General features: G+C 37.4%; 1 pseudogene; it reads left to right on the forward strand.

Moving 5' to 3' along the window:
* The first annotated feature begins 10,684 nt into the window (after positions 1-10,684).
* On the forward strand, positions 10,685-12,952 carry LOC107060716 (cytochrome P450 CYP82D47-like; annotated as a pseudogene).
* The last annotated feature ends 279 nt before the right edge of the window (positions 12,953-13,231 follow it).

Here is a 13,231-nt window from a genome sequence, read left to right on the forward strand (position 1 = left end):
CTTCAGTTTTTCAGTCATTCATGCGCAGTTGCGGTCTTAGCATCATGTTCCTTTAGTTTGTGCTTGCATTTGCAACGTATTTGCATGTTCTTGGAACTTAGTTTAGTCAGAAATCAGTTACCAGTGTTTAGTGGTAGGGGTTGTAGCGCTCTCCCTCCTTTTCAGCTAGTTAGTCTTCATTCGAGGACGAATGTTCCCAAGGAGGGATAATGTAACACCCCGTATCCAAAACTAAACCTCGATGCAGATTTCCAGAAGTTATAGGTGCAACCCACGGTTGCCATCCACAGACCATAGGGTGACCCACGGCCCGTGCTGGTGGTTCGTGGTTCGCATCTGCAACCCTCCCCAGACTTAGCCCCAAAAAACTTGCTAAGTGTTGACCCACGGCCGGACCCACGGACCGTGGTCCGTGTCCATAGATCAGACCACCCTATTTCAGCCTCCAGTCAAGACTGACGGTTGACCAGCACGAACCGTCAGTCGATCGACGGTCCATCGGTGACCCTGACAAAAGTTAAGTCAGGGGTCTTTTGGTATTTTCCTTATGCGTTGGACCCCTAAACTACGTCACCCTAAACTACGTCGTTTAAACCCTAAACTACGTAGTTTTGGTCAGCTTTAGCCTAGAAACATAACTAGAACTTACCTAAGTCAGATCATTCATCAAAACTTAGAAAAATTAGAGCATAAGAGGAAAAAGAGGTCAAGAACCCTAGTTCAAGAACACAACAAAGTTCCATCAGTTCCAGCCTCGAAATTGAAAGGTTTCTCCGTGGAATTCGTCACCAAGTATGTGGAATTTCACTAGTGGGTTCTTTTCGCCCATTAGGTCCTTAGATTCCAGTCAAAATCTTGATTCCCTTGATATTATCTAGACTTAGGGTTTCTTGAATGTTAGAACTGTTGGGTTTTAGCTGTTAGAATGATCCAAATAGTATTATCATGAATTCAATATCGTTATTGCCTAGGTTGATGCATAAACTTAGAACCCTAGCTATGTAGTTCTTTTAGTTTATGAATTAGACATGCTAGGCCAGTTAATTCAGTTATATATAACATGCCTCAGTTTTCGAATGCATTATTATCAGTATATTAATGTTGCATTCTCAGTTTGCATGTCAGTATTTTGAGCTATCCAGTATTACAACATTTCAGTCATAAGGTGTTTATTACTTTATCAAATGGGAAGCTTAATATAGAGTAGACTAGGGTCATTCACCCTCAAGTCCCAGAACTGCATGCCTCATAGGTTGTAAGTCCCTTCTGTGGGTATCATTTTTAGTGATCACGCCAGCATGCCTCTATACCTCTGGCAGGGTATATTAGGTCCTCTCGATGGGGCGTATACATCGGACTCCATATTTAGCTCATGTGGTTTTATGTCGATTATTATTAGCTCCCTTATAGTTCAGTCAGATTCTATTGCATTGACCATGCTATCAGTATAGTTCAGTATTCAGTCTCAGCATGTTATAAACTTGGTCATTGCATTCAGTTTAGCCATGTTAAGTATTTTTCTAGTATCCTTATCATGTTCAGATTATATCAGTGTTTTATTTTTTGTCCAGTTATGTTATTATTCAGCTTTACTTTATCATGCATGCTTAGTACCTTTCAAGTACTGACGCATACTCTACGCTACATTTTCTCGTGATGTAGGTTCAGGTCCTCAATAGTCAGATCACACATAGATCGGTTCCCGATCTTCAGTTCAACAGCATAAGTGGTAAGTCCTCATTCTTCGAGGACTAGTGACATGATTATCTTTCTTGCTTTTAGTTTTAGTTTCAGTTTTGCTAGATTTAGCCGGGGCATGTCCCAGCACTTCTAGTCAGTATAGAGGCTTATTTCAGAAATAGTTAGCTTCAGCGTTAGTGTTAGAGTTTGACTGTTCATTTGTATTCAAACTCTCAGTTTCTTATATTCAGAGTTAGTATATGGGTATTCCCCAATATATTAGATTCTTATATGATTTAGCTTCCGTACAGATTTTATTTATTCAGATTACTTTAGTATGCTTATGATATGCCAGCAGGGTTAGCTTGGGGTCACTCGTGATCCTAGGTCTCGTGTCCGCATCCAGGGGGTAGCCTCGGGACATGACACGAATGAATGGAATACCTCGAACCATGGGATTCTGTCAATAAATTCTTAATCAAGTCGCCCACTCTAGGAACACAAATCCTTTCTTTAAAACTGAGTACGCCTCCCGCATAAAAAGTGGTCTCTTGTGCCTTGCCAGACACTGTTTTATTTATGAGCTCTTTCAAATGCTTTTCCTCAAACTGTTTGGCCTTGATCTTCTCAAGGAACGTGGCCCTTACTTCAATGCTAGCTAACACCCCACCTTTCTCTAAGATGCCCAAATGCATGAACTTAGACTCCAAATGTTGAATATCTTTAGCCATAGGTCGCTTAGATACCACTGCCAAGTCTAAATCATGTGTTGGATAATTCCTCCCTTGCACCTTCAACTGTCCTGATGCATAAGGTATAACATTCTTATCCTGCATTAACACAATACCCAAACCCGAATGTGAAGCATCGCAATAAATTATAAAATCTTTACCTTCCACCGGTAGTGCTAGAATAGGTGTTGTGGTCAAAAGAGTCTTGAGCTTTTGGAAGATCTCCTCACATTTTTCAGTCCATTCAAAAGGTACCTCCTTTTTGGTCAAATTTGTCAGATGTGTGGCAATAAAAGCAAAGTTTTTCACAAACCGACGATAGTAGCTTGCGAGGCCCACAAAACTTCTAATTTCAGTCACAGAACTTGGTCGGACCCAATTTTTAACCGCTTCAATCTTTTGGGGATCTACCATTACCTTTTCCTGTGAAACTACATGCCCCAAAAAAGCAACCGAAGTCAACCAAAATTCACACTTCGAAAATTTTGCATACAACTTTTGTTTCCCAAGAACCCCCATACAATACAAAGATGGTTGGCATGCTCTTCCTCACTTTTCGAATAAACCAAAATGTCATCAATGAACACTATCACAACCGAATCAAGAAAGGGTTTGAACACACCATTCATCAAACTCATGAAAGTTGTAGGCGCCTTTGTCAACCCAAACGACATAACTAAAAACTCATAGTGCCCATAGCGGGTCCTAAATGTCATTTTTGGTATATCTTCAGGCCTAATCTTTAAGTGATGATAACCATACCTTAAATCAATAACAGAGAAAACTGATGCACCCTGCAATTGGTCAAAAAGATCATCTATCCGAGGCAATGGATACTTATTTCGAATGGTGACCCTATTCAATTGACGATAGTCTACACATTCTCACACTACCATCCTTTTTCTTAACAAACAAGACAGGAGCACCCCAGGGTGAAGCACTAGGACGAATGAATCATTTATCAAGAAGCTCCTTGATTTGAGCCTTAAGCTCTCTTAATTCTTCCGGAGCCATACGATATGGAGGGATGGAAATGGGACGAGTACTAGGTTCCAAATCAATGCAGAAATTTATATCTCTATCCGAAGGCATACCAGGCAAATCAGTAGGAAACACTTCTCTAAGTTCTGACACCATGGGAATAGACTTAATAGAGGGAGATTCAACCTCCACATCCCGAATATGAGCCAAATAAGCCAAACAACCCTGACCTACCAGTTTCATATCCCGAATGGAGGATATGATCTTAGCTTGCTTAGGCTTGTACACTCCTTCCCACTCTTAACTTTTCCCAACCGGGGATCTCTAGAGTCACAGACTTAGTATTACAATTTAACACAACATAATAGGGGGACAACCAAGTCATGCCTAAGATTATATCAAAGTCAGTCATATCCAAAATCACCAAATCACCCCAAGTCTGAAAACCAATAAACAAGATAGGACAAACACGATAGACATGGGTGACTATGACAGACTCTCCAACGGGGGTAGAAACATGGATGGGGCATCAAGTATATCACAAATCACATTAAATTCTAAAGCAAATCGCACGGACATATAAGAATAAGTAGAACCCGAATCAAATAACACATTAGCCATCCGGTCACATACAATAATAATACATGTGATCACTGCATCAGACGCCTCTGCCTCGCTCTTGCTCGGAAAGGCATAACACTGAGCCTTGTCATCTTGACGGGCGATTTCCCTGCCTGGATGCGTCATACCTCTGCTTGTGTTACCATTTCCCCAACCTCCACGACCTCATTGATTTCTTCCTCGCTCACCTTGTGGATGCCCTCGACCATTATTACTATTTCTTGCGGGTACCACTGCTCTAATCTGCTGCTGCGCGGGGTCTAACATGCATGGGTGGGGACAATCTCTCCTCATATGCCCAGCTTCTCCACAGTTATAACAAGTGCGATCAAAAGATGTCATGTTGCCCGCTGAAGGTGCGGCTCCCTGGCTATCCTGAATTATATTTTGAGGTGGAGTTCCCGAATAAGTACCTGTAGAAGCGAGCATGGCAGACTGAATTGGCCAGGGGGCAAGTGTTGGCCTACCTGAACCTCTTGAGTAGGAACCCTGAAAGTTACATGTATTCTTAGCTTTCTTAGCTAATGCCTTAGACTAACCGTCTCGCCTCATCCCCTCTACTTTCTTCACAAAATCGGTTACCTCATTGAAGCTCTTTCCTGCAGAGGTCATATGAACAGACAATACCTGCAACTCAGAATTTAGTCCCTTAACAAACAGGCGGATCCTCTCTTCCTCAGTAGTCATCAGTTGCATAGCATATCTAGACAAAGCATGGAACTTAGCCTCATAAGCAGCCACAATCATACCACCTTGCTCCAAAGCCATGAACTCATCATTCTTACGATCTCTCAAGGTCCGGGGCACATACTTTTCCAAGAACAGAGCACGAAACTGGGTCCAAGTGAGTGGGGATAAAGTTGAAGATCTACATTCCACATAAGCTCTCTAGCACTGCTTAGCCTCGCCCTGAAGTTGAAAGGTCACAAAATCTACTCCATGTTTATGGACAATTCCCAACTTATGAAGCCTCTCATAACAATCTAGAATGAACTCATAGGCGTCTTCACTCTCGGAACCATGGAACACCGGGGGTTTCAATTTCAAGAACTTGGTCAGCATCTCATGTTCATTACCAGTCATAATAGGACCCAACAAAGGACGGAAGAAAGCATTAGTACCTACAGTTCCACCCACCTTAGCAATAATTATAGCAATATGGGGATTGGCGGATGCTTGAGTTGCTTGAACAGAGGGAAGCACTCCAGGACCAACCAATCCTTTCAAGAACGACATGATTTGTTGAGCTAACACTGGGTCTAGAGGGGGAATACATGTAGCCTCATCCTGCACATCTTCCTCTTGTCCAATATCCTCCTCATTCTCAACCTCAACATTATCCTCTATCTCTTCATGGTGCGCATGAGGATTCTCATTTCTGGGAGCGTTCTCAACTGGTGCTCCATTCCTAGTAGGTGCTACCCTTCCTCGGCCTCTGCCCTTTGCTCTTCCTCTACCCCTTGCCTCAACCGTGACCTCTTGCTACGGATTCCTCAGCTGGCGCATTGACGGGAGCTACGGGCCTGACGTCATTGAACCTAGTGTTAACCATCCGCGGACAGAAGAGTGAAGGATATTAGATACCAATTTGCATCACCAGATACCAATTGGAACCGAGTTATAACACGAACGGAGACAAAAGAGAAAGAGAGATTTCCTAAAGTCTCTCGAAGAAAAGTACAGATGTCTCTGCACCGTTCCGCAAGACTCTACTAGACTCGTTTTGGTACATCGAGATCAACGAACCTAGGGCTCTGATACCAACTATGTCATGACCCAGACCATCGTGATTGGCACCTACACTAACCCTCTGGTGGGAGAACCATTAGTACAACCCAACAAACCATAAAAATACGTATTTAAAGATACGAAAGCAGGTTTAAATGCAGAATTAAAGTAGAGTTCCCATAAACTCTAAGAGTTTAACAAATGATTGCGGAAATAATGCCTAGAACCTGAAAGTCAACGTACCAAAACTCTAACAAGGAACCATAGTCTAAAGAAATGGGTACAACCCAACTAAACATAAGAATTATCTAAAGAACTAGTCTAAGTCCGAAGAAATGGACTAAACAAAAGGAGAACTCAAGGCAGCCCGGAAGAACTCGCTCACCCTTGAATTCGATGACGATCACTGATCTTCTAAGCGAGGTCGTCAGTAGCTGCTTGAAAATGCCTTGTACTCAACAAAGAAAGAGCAAGTGTAGTATCAGTACACAACCACAATGTACTGGTAGGATCACGCAGCTATCCCACTAGTGCAATATAAGTAAGTCATTACAACATCATAAACATGCATACATTGAACATATACAATATCACTATCATTTAAGGTTCAATGTACAATTCCACATTCTCAACAATAAATGTATGCTTAACAAGTCATTGGCCCTCTCATGGAACCCATACCCAAACAGTTAGTGTATGAGATCATGGCACCCGTTCCAACTTAGTGTGTCAGATCGTGACACCCGTTTCAATATTTATGTCGGTACGTTACATCCGATCCCAGTTAGTGTGTCGGAACGTGACACCCACTTTATTCAACATACCACAATCACAATCACAGTGTACATTCTTACAATCATACAATTAAGAGGTGATTCATGGCACATAGTTATTCGTTCATACTCATTTACGAAAAGTGTGATCAATAATGCAACATTCGCATACATACATGCAATATAATGAAGAAAGTACTAACATATATCACACAACATGAAATCACAACATCACCTACCTCAAACAAAGCTTGAATCCCCTAAGAAACTGGATTCTTTTCGCTTGTTCTTAGTCTACAAACAATCATAATAATGTGAGGATCAATAAACAAGACCTAATTACCCAGATTATAATCAATAACATCAACCCTAGGTCCAACCCTTGATCCCCATACACATATTAGGGATTTTTCCACCATAAATCCCAGGTCAAACCCCTCCCCCATCATTAATTACCCAAGAAACTAAGTTCTACGGATCAAAAAATGGTTCGGGGAGTGAAAACCTTACCTTTAGCCTCAAGAATGGTGAAAAACTATCAAGAAAACACCTGGGGTCGTTCCTTAGCTCTGAAAGTCAAAACTTGCAGAATAAAACATTTTTGGGGTTTATTTCCGTATTAAGTCACGTCTGCCCAGCCACAAAGATCCTCACCCCGCTATAGCAGCCCCGCCTTGGCGGCACAAATCCCGCCATAGCGGCTTGCACGGAAACATAGAGCTAATTTAAGAATTCCAAATCCCCATTTCACAACACACCTTCATCCCATGACACTTAGAAAATATCCATTCACGCTAAGATCAATTTTGGGAGTTCTATTCGCCCGAATTCGATTCCGTAAAGACGTACACTTTCCTCAACATCTTAGCTATCTACCCATATGATCAAATTCCCAATTGGATCTCCCATTTGTTACCTGATTTCCCTAGACCTCACTGACTCCGATTTCGTCCAAATCTGGACTAGGTTAGGAAATTTTAAGATACTACCAAAAAGTTTTTTGGCCCAAAAAATTTTTCTGTTGGCTTTTCTATAACGACGGGAACAGATCGTTACAGAAAATTTAAAGGAAAATATATATATATTTTTAGCTTGATAGAGTTTGAGCACTCCTTTTTAGGAGATGTTGAAAGTATATATTTGGTCGGGTCCACCCATATGGGGTGTTTATTAGCCCAGTAACTTGTCCTCCTCCTCAATACTAGTTCTAGTGTATAAATACATTATTATAGGTGTAGAAAAAAATAAGTATTTCAGAAACAATCTTTCTACCTCCACGAGGTAGTGGAAAGATACGCATGCATTCTAGTCTTTCCATACCTCACTTGTGGAATTTCATCGGATATATTGTTATTGTTGTGTTGCATATTAAATGATGACTAGTGTTAATAGAGAAAATGCTCATAATCCCTAAAGGATATGTAGATTGTAGACAAAGGGAGTCTATCCTCTTTTTGAGAATTCCCGACGACAGATGACACGAGTCGTGGTTGGCTGCAGATCTGCTTTCTCTATGGAGAAATTCATAAGTCTCCTAAACTAGTATTTATGATTGAAATACAACAAGTTATTTTCGATAACCCTCATAGACATCGGAAACTAAAAAAGAAAAAATAAAAACAAAATAATACTGTACAAAACAAGTGTAGCAGCAGATATTAATACACATTAAAAAAAAGAAACTACGCAATACCTAAATCATACTATAAGAAGTACAACACTACTAACCTAATCCTCAACATGCGTACCCTTATATCAAAAATTATTTTCTCGGTCAACTAAAGTGTTATTATGTCTTATCTAATTGATCACCTTCCTCCGGTTCTTCTATATATAACTCTCATATCTCCTAATACAAGCAACCTTTCACACATCCTCACTAACACATCTTTGCACCTCTTTTTCACATGTCTAAATCATCTCGGTGTCACTTTTGTTATCTTGTCCTCCCAATTGTCATTCACACCTTTTCTCGTATAACTTTGTTCTTAATCATATCTCTCCTAGTATGCCCACATATTTATTTGAGCATTATTATATCCACTCCCTTCCTTTTTCCTACAATTAGGGATGTGCAAAAATCGAACCAATCGATAAATCGAATCGAAAAAATTTGGCATTGGTTTATTGCTATTGGATTATTGAGTTAACAGATTTATATTGGTTTTATAAAAAAATTATTGGATTATCAGTTCGATTTTGATTTTTAATATTGGGCTATTGGGTAAAACGATAACTCATTAAGACTGTAGTAATTTATTACTTTACCAATACATAAATAATAATATCAATCTCAATATCTTACTAGTTACTGTCTTTTCCCTTTAGCTTTCAATTCACACTTCAGAGTAATTTTGAGTTAACAACTTCACATTACACAAAACGTCAAAACCTAAAGTAAAAGCCATATTTTTCTTTATTTTTCTTTGTGATACACTTGTATAGATCTTTTCCTATTAGTTATTATTATTTCTATTATAAGCATTTGTAAAGTTTCATTAGAGAAGTCATATATTTATTTTATAAGCATTTTCTTCTTGGTTAAATTGAAAATCGAACAGTGAAAGACCAAAATCTATAAATTGAAAATCGATAAAAATATCTTATTGATTTAGCATATTTAAAAATCGAAAATCAATAAATTGAACCGAGAGTACATAAAATCGAATCGAACCGACCTATACATACCTCTACCTACAATAGCATTCTTGAGTGACAAATACTCTACAAATATCCTATATAATAATATTGAATAGACCATCACTTTGCAGAACTTTCTTTAGTCACACGAATTTGGCAAACAGTCATTGCTTTCCTATTATCTACAATCACGTCTTCTTATGCATATTCATTGGTTGTTAGGGGTGACAGTGGGGCGAAACAGATGTGGGGCAGAGCGGAGCGGGTTTAAGACTATGTGAGACATGACAAATTTAAGGTTATGTGGGGTGGCGAGGGATGCAGGGCGGAACGGGTGAAGTGGTTTTTTAAAAAACTAATGTGGGGCGGCGAGGGACGCGGGACGGGTGAAGTGGTTTTTAAAAAACTAATGCGGGGTGGGGCAGGTCGTGGGTCTATGTGTTTTTATGCGGGTTCAAACTTATTTTTTTTGGCTTTTTTCATGTTATAAGAGTGATAGAACATTATCTATTAAGATAGTTTCTTTAAAGTTACTAAAATATTCAAGATAGTAAATGAAAACGGTTCAATCAAAACTAATATAATTTCTTACATGCTTCCTAATTGACCTCTAAAAATAAAAATTTAAGTGATATCTATTAAATTAATACAACTTAATGAAAACATGAATTTATTTTTATGAATTTTATTTTTAGTATCAAACTTAACTAGAAAAGAAAAATATTAAAAAATTTATGCAAGACAAATTTATGCGGAATGGGGTGGGGCGGGTTGAAAATGAAAAAATAATTATGAGGGGGGGATTAAAATTCTTGGAGATTAAGCTCAATCCGCCTCGCCTCCACCCCATCCCTATTGGTTGTCAATTAAAAAATATTGTGGGCCTAAATAGATTGATAGCCACAATATTGTGTATGAATATATTTAAATAAATTTATTTTCACCATATATAAGTTAAATTGAGAGGAATATAAATTAATCTTTACACTATTCAAGATCACTACACCCACATCACCCAATATTCCTTGTAGATTCTTCATAATTGTCAAAATCAAAGGTGGTCGCAGACAAAAACGTCCACAAGGATAATAATAATATCACATGTCATGAGATTGGTTTATTCGCTTTTATAATAATTATTATTACACGTACACCTCATTTTTCTATTTCCAAAACTGATCGAATTTGATTTGATATAAAATTTAAGTAAATAAAAAAAATTAAATTTTGTGATTCTAAATTAAAGTTATAATAAATGTATTAAAATACTCTTTAATCTTACAACTTTAAACATCCTGAAATTAAAGTGTTGCAAAAAAAATCATTCTTTTTTAAACCAACTAAAAATAAAAACAAATCATTTGTTTTGAAATGCAAAGAGTACTATATTTAGTCCCAAAATTATTTTACTATAAATAATGGAATATAATATCCGATGATATCATAAAATATTTTTATCTATCCTATTTCACCAACCAAACGAACCTTTTAACAATCTCTTGCAATATACCTCCTTCTTTTGAGTTGGTAATGGAATATCATTTAGAAGCTATTTTAGAGGTTTTAGCCTTTGTATTCTTGGCCATAATCTTATGGAGAAGATCAAACACACTCACTACCAAAAATTTTAGCCCCTCAAGTCCCCGGAGCATGGCCTATTATAGGCCATCTCCGTCAACTAAGTGATATTGATAAAAATGTCCCATTTGCTCATACATTGGCCGCGTTAGCCGATAAATATGGACCTATTTTCACATTGAGAATGGGGATGTATCCTTACTTGATAATCAATAATTGGGAAGGAGCTAAGGATTGTCTCACTACTCATGATAAAGATTTCACGGCTCGACCAACCTCCATGGCTGGCCAAAACATTGGTTACAAGTACGCAAGGTTCACTTATTCTAATTTTGGTCCTTATTATAATCATGTGCGCAAACTAGCCTTGACACAAGTACTCTCGAGTACTAAATTGGAAGAGATGAGGCACATCCGTGTTGTTGAATTGGAAAATAGCATCAAAGACTTGTATTCTTTGACACAAGTAACAAATAAGACTAATGAAGTGATCAATATAACTCAATGGTTTCATCAATTGACTTTAAACACAATTGTGAAGACCATATGTGGGAAAAGATACAACAATATAGAGGAGGATGAGGAGGCAAAACGTTTTAGGGAGGCTTTTAAGGGGACCATGTATGTTGTAGGATAAATTGTTTTGTATGATGTAGTGCCATTTCCATTATTCAAATATTTTGATTTTCAAGGGCATTTTAAATTGATGAAAAATATCTATAAGGATTTGGATTCTATTCTTCAAGGTTGGTTGGAGGATCATATGAAGAAAAAGGATGTGAACAATGACGATGAAGATGCCATAGATGCTATGCTTAGGGCCACAAATATTGATGAATTCAAAGCCTATAGGTATTCTCAGGCCACTGTCATCAAGTCAACTGTCTTGTTATGTTTATGTTGCCATTCTCGTCTACTCCCGTTCACTTTTACTTGTCTATTATATTAAAAATAATTTATTATTATTATTTGTTCATTTTTAGATTTATTTTCATGAGTTATCCTAAGAATTAGTTACTTATTTTCTAAATTATTTTTTAATACCTAACTAAATATCAATTATTACCTTTGTCTCAATTTATGTGTCACTATTCATTTTTCGAGAGTCAAACAGTTTAAGTTTAATCGAGAATTTGCGCATGGAATCATCAATTTTTGGAAATGAAATTTATATATTTGTAAACTACATAAAAAGTACTATAAGTCATAATAATTGACAATTCAAAATATTTAAAAGATATATGAAAAATTTATAATAAAAGATAAACTTGTTTGAATCTCGAAATCTGAAAAGTGTCACATAAATTGAAACGGGATGAGTAATGAATAAGAGTATTGTAATAAAATAAAGTCAATCATTACTTTTTAGAAAATAGGAAAAATCTAAATTGGATAAGTAAATGTGAGCAACGGGAGTAATTTCAGTCGGAACCTATTTAAACGACATAGAATTTAAGACTAAAATTAAGTGTTTTGGTACTTGTGATCTTAAATATATACTTGTATGTCATTGTAATCATCATTTATTAATTTCCTGATTATAGCAAATTAAATAATGTGTGTGTGTGTATATATATATATATAGAGAGAGAGAGTTTGATCTTGGATGGTTCAGACACAACAGCTATTCATATGATATGGATAATGTCCTTATTACTGAATAATCCACATGCTATGAAACAAGCCCAAGAAGAGATAGATGCAAAAGTGGGTAAAGCGCGATGGATTAAAGAAAGTGACGTAAAAAATTTAGTGTACCTTCAGGCTATCGTTAAAGAAACATCACGTTTGTATCCACATGTTCCTTTATTATTGCCACACGAAGCAGTGCAAGATTGTAAAGTGGTTGGTTACGACATTCCAAAGGGTACTCGTTTATATATCAATGCCTGGAAAATACATCGCAATCCTAAAATTTGTTCAAAACCTGAAAAATTCATGCCTGAGAGATTTTTGACAAGCAAAGCAAGTGTAGATGCTCGTGGTTAGTATTTTGAATTCATTCCATTTGGATTTGGTAGACGATCGTGTCCAAGGATAAATTTTGCAACCTTAGTAACACATTTGATATTTGCTCGGCTACTTCAAGGTTTTGATTTTAGTAAATCATTGAATACGCCAATAGATATGACAGAAGGCTTAGGCATTACCTTGCCTAAGGTAAATGAAGTGGAAGTTCTGGTTACGCCTCGTTTATCTTCTAATTTTTATGTAATTTAAAAGTGTAGATTATCTGGTATGGATCGAATAATTGATGTTTTTCGTTGCTTGAATAAGTGTGTACCTTCATATAAATGAAAGACTGCTTATTGACTTCTAATCTTCCCATGTCGTGAATATTTTTATTTTATTACGTGGATGTCCACTTAATGTAATTTATTTAACTCTCAATAACTATTCAACATTGACTCCCATGTTATATTCTGAAGTTTTTGATGATTTAACAAACTGTGGGATCTGGTAATAAGGGACATGATCCCATGAAAGACTGAGAGCTCC

The sequence above is a fragment of the Solanum tuberosum genome, unplaced genomic scaffold, assembly GCF_000226075.1.
Source record: "Solanum tuberosum cultivar DM 1-3 516 R44 unplaced genomic scaffold, SolTub_3.0 scf00007, whole genome shotgun sequence".
Taxonomy (NCBI): domain Eukaryota; kingdom Viridiplantae; phylum Streptophyta; class Magnoliopsida; order Solanales; family Solanaceae; genus Solanum; species Solanum tuberosum.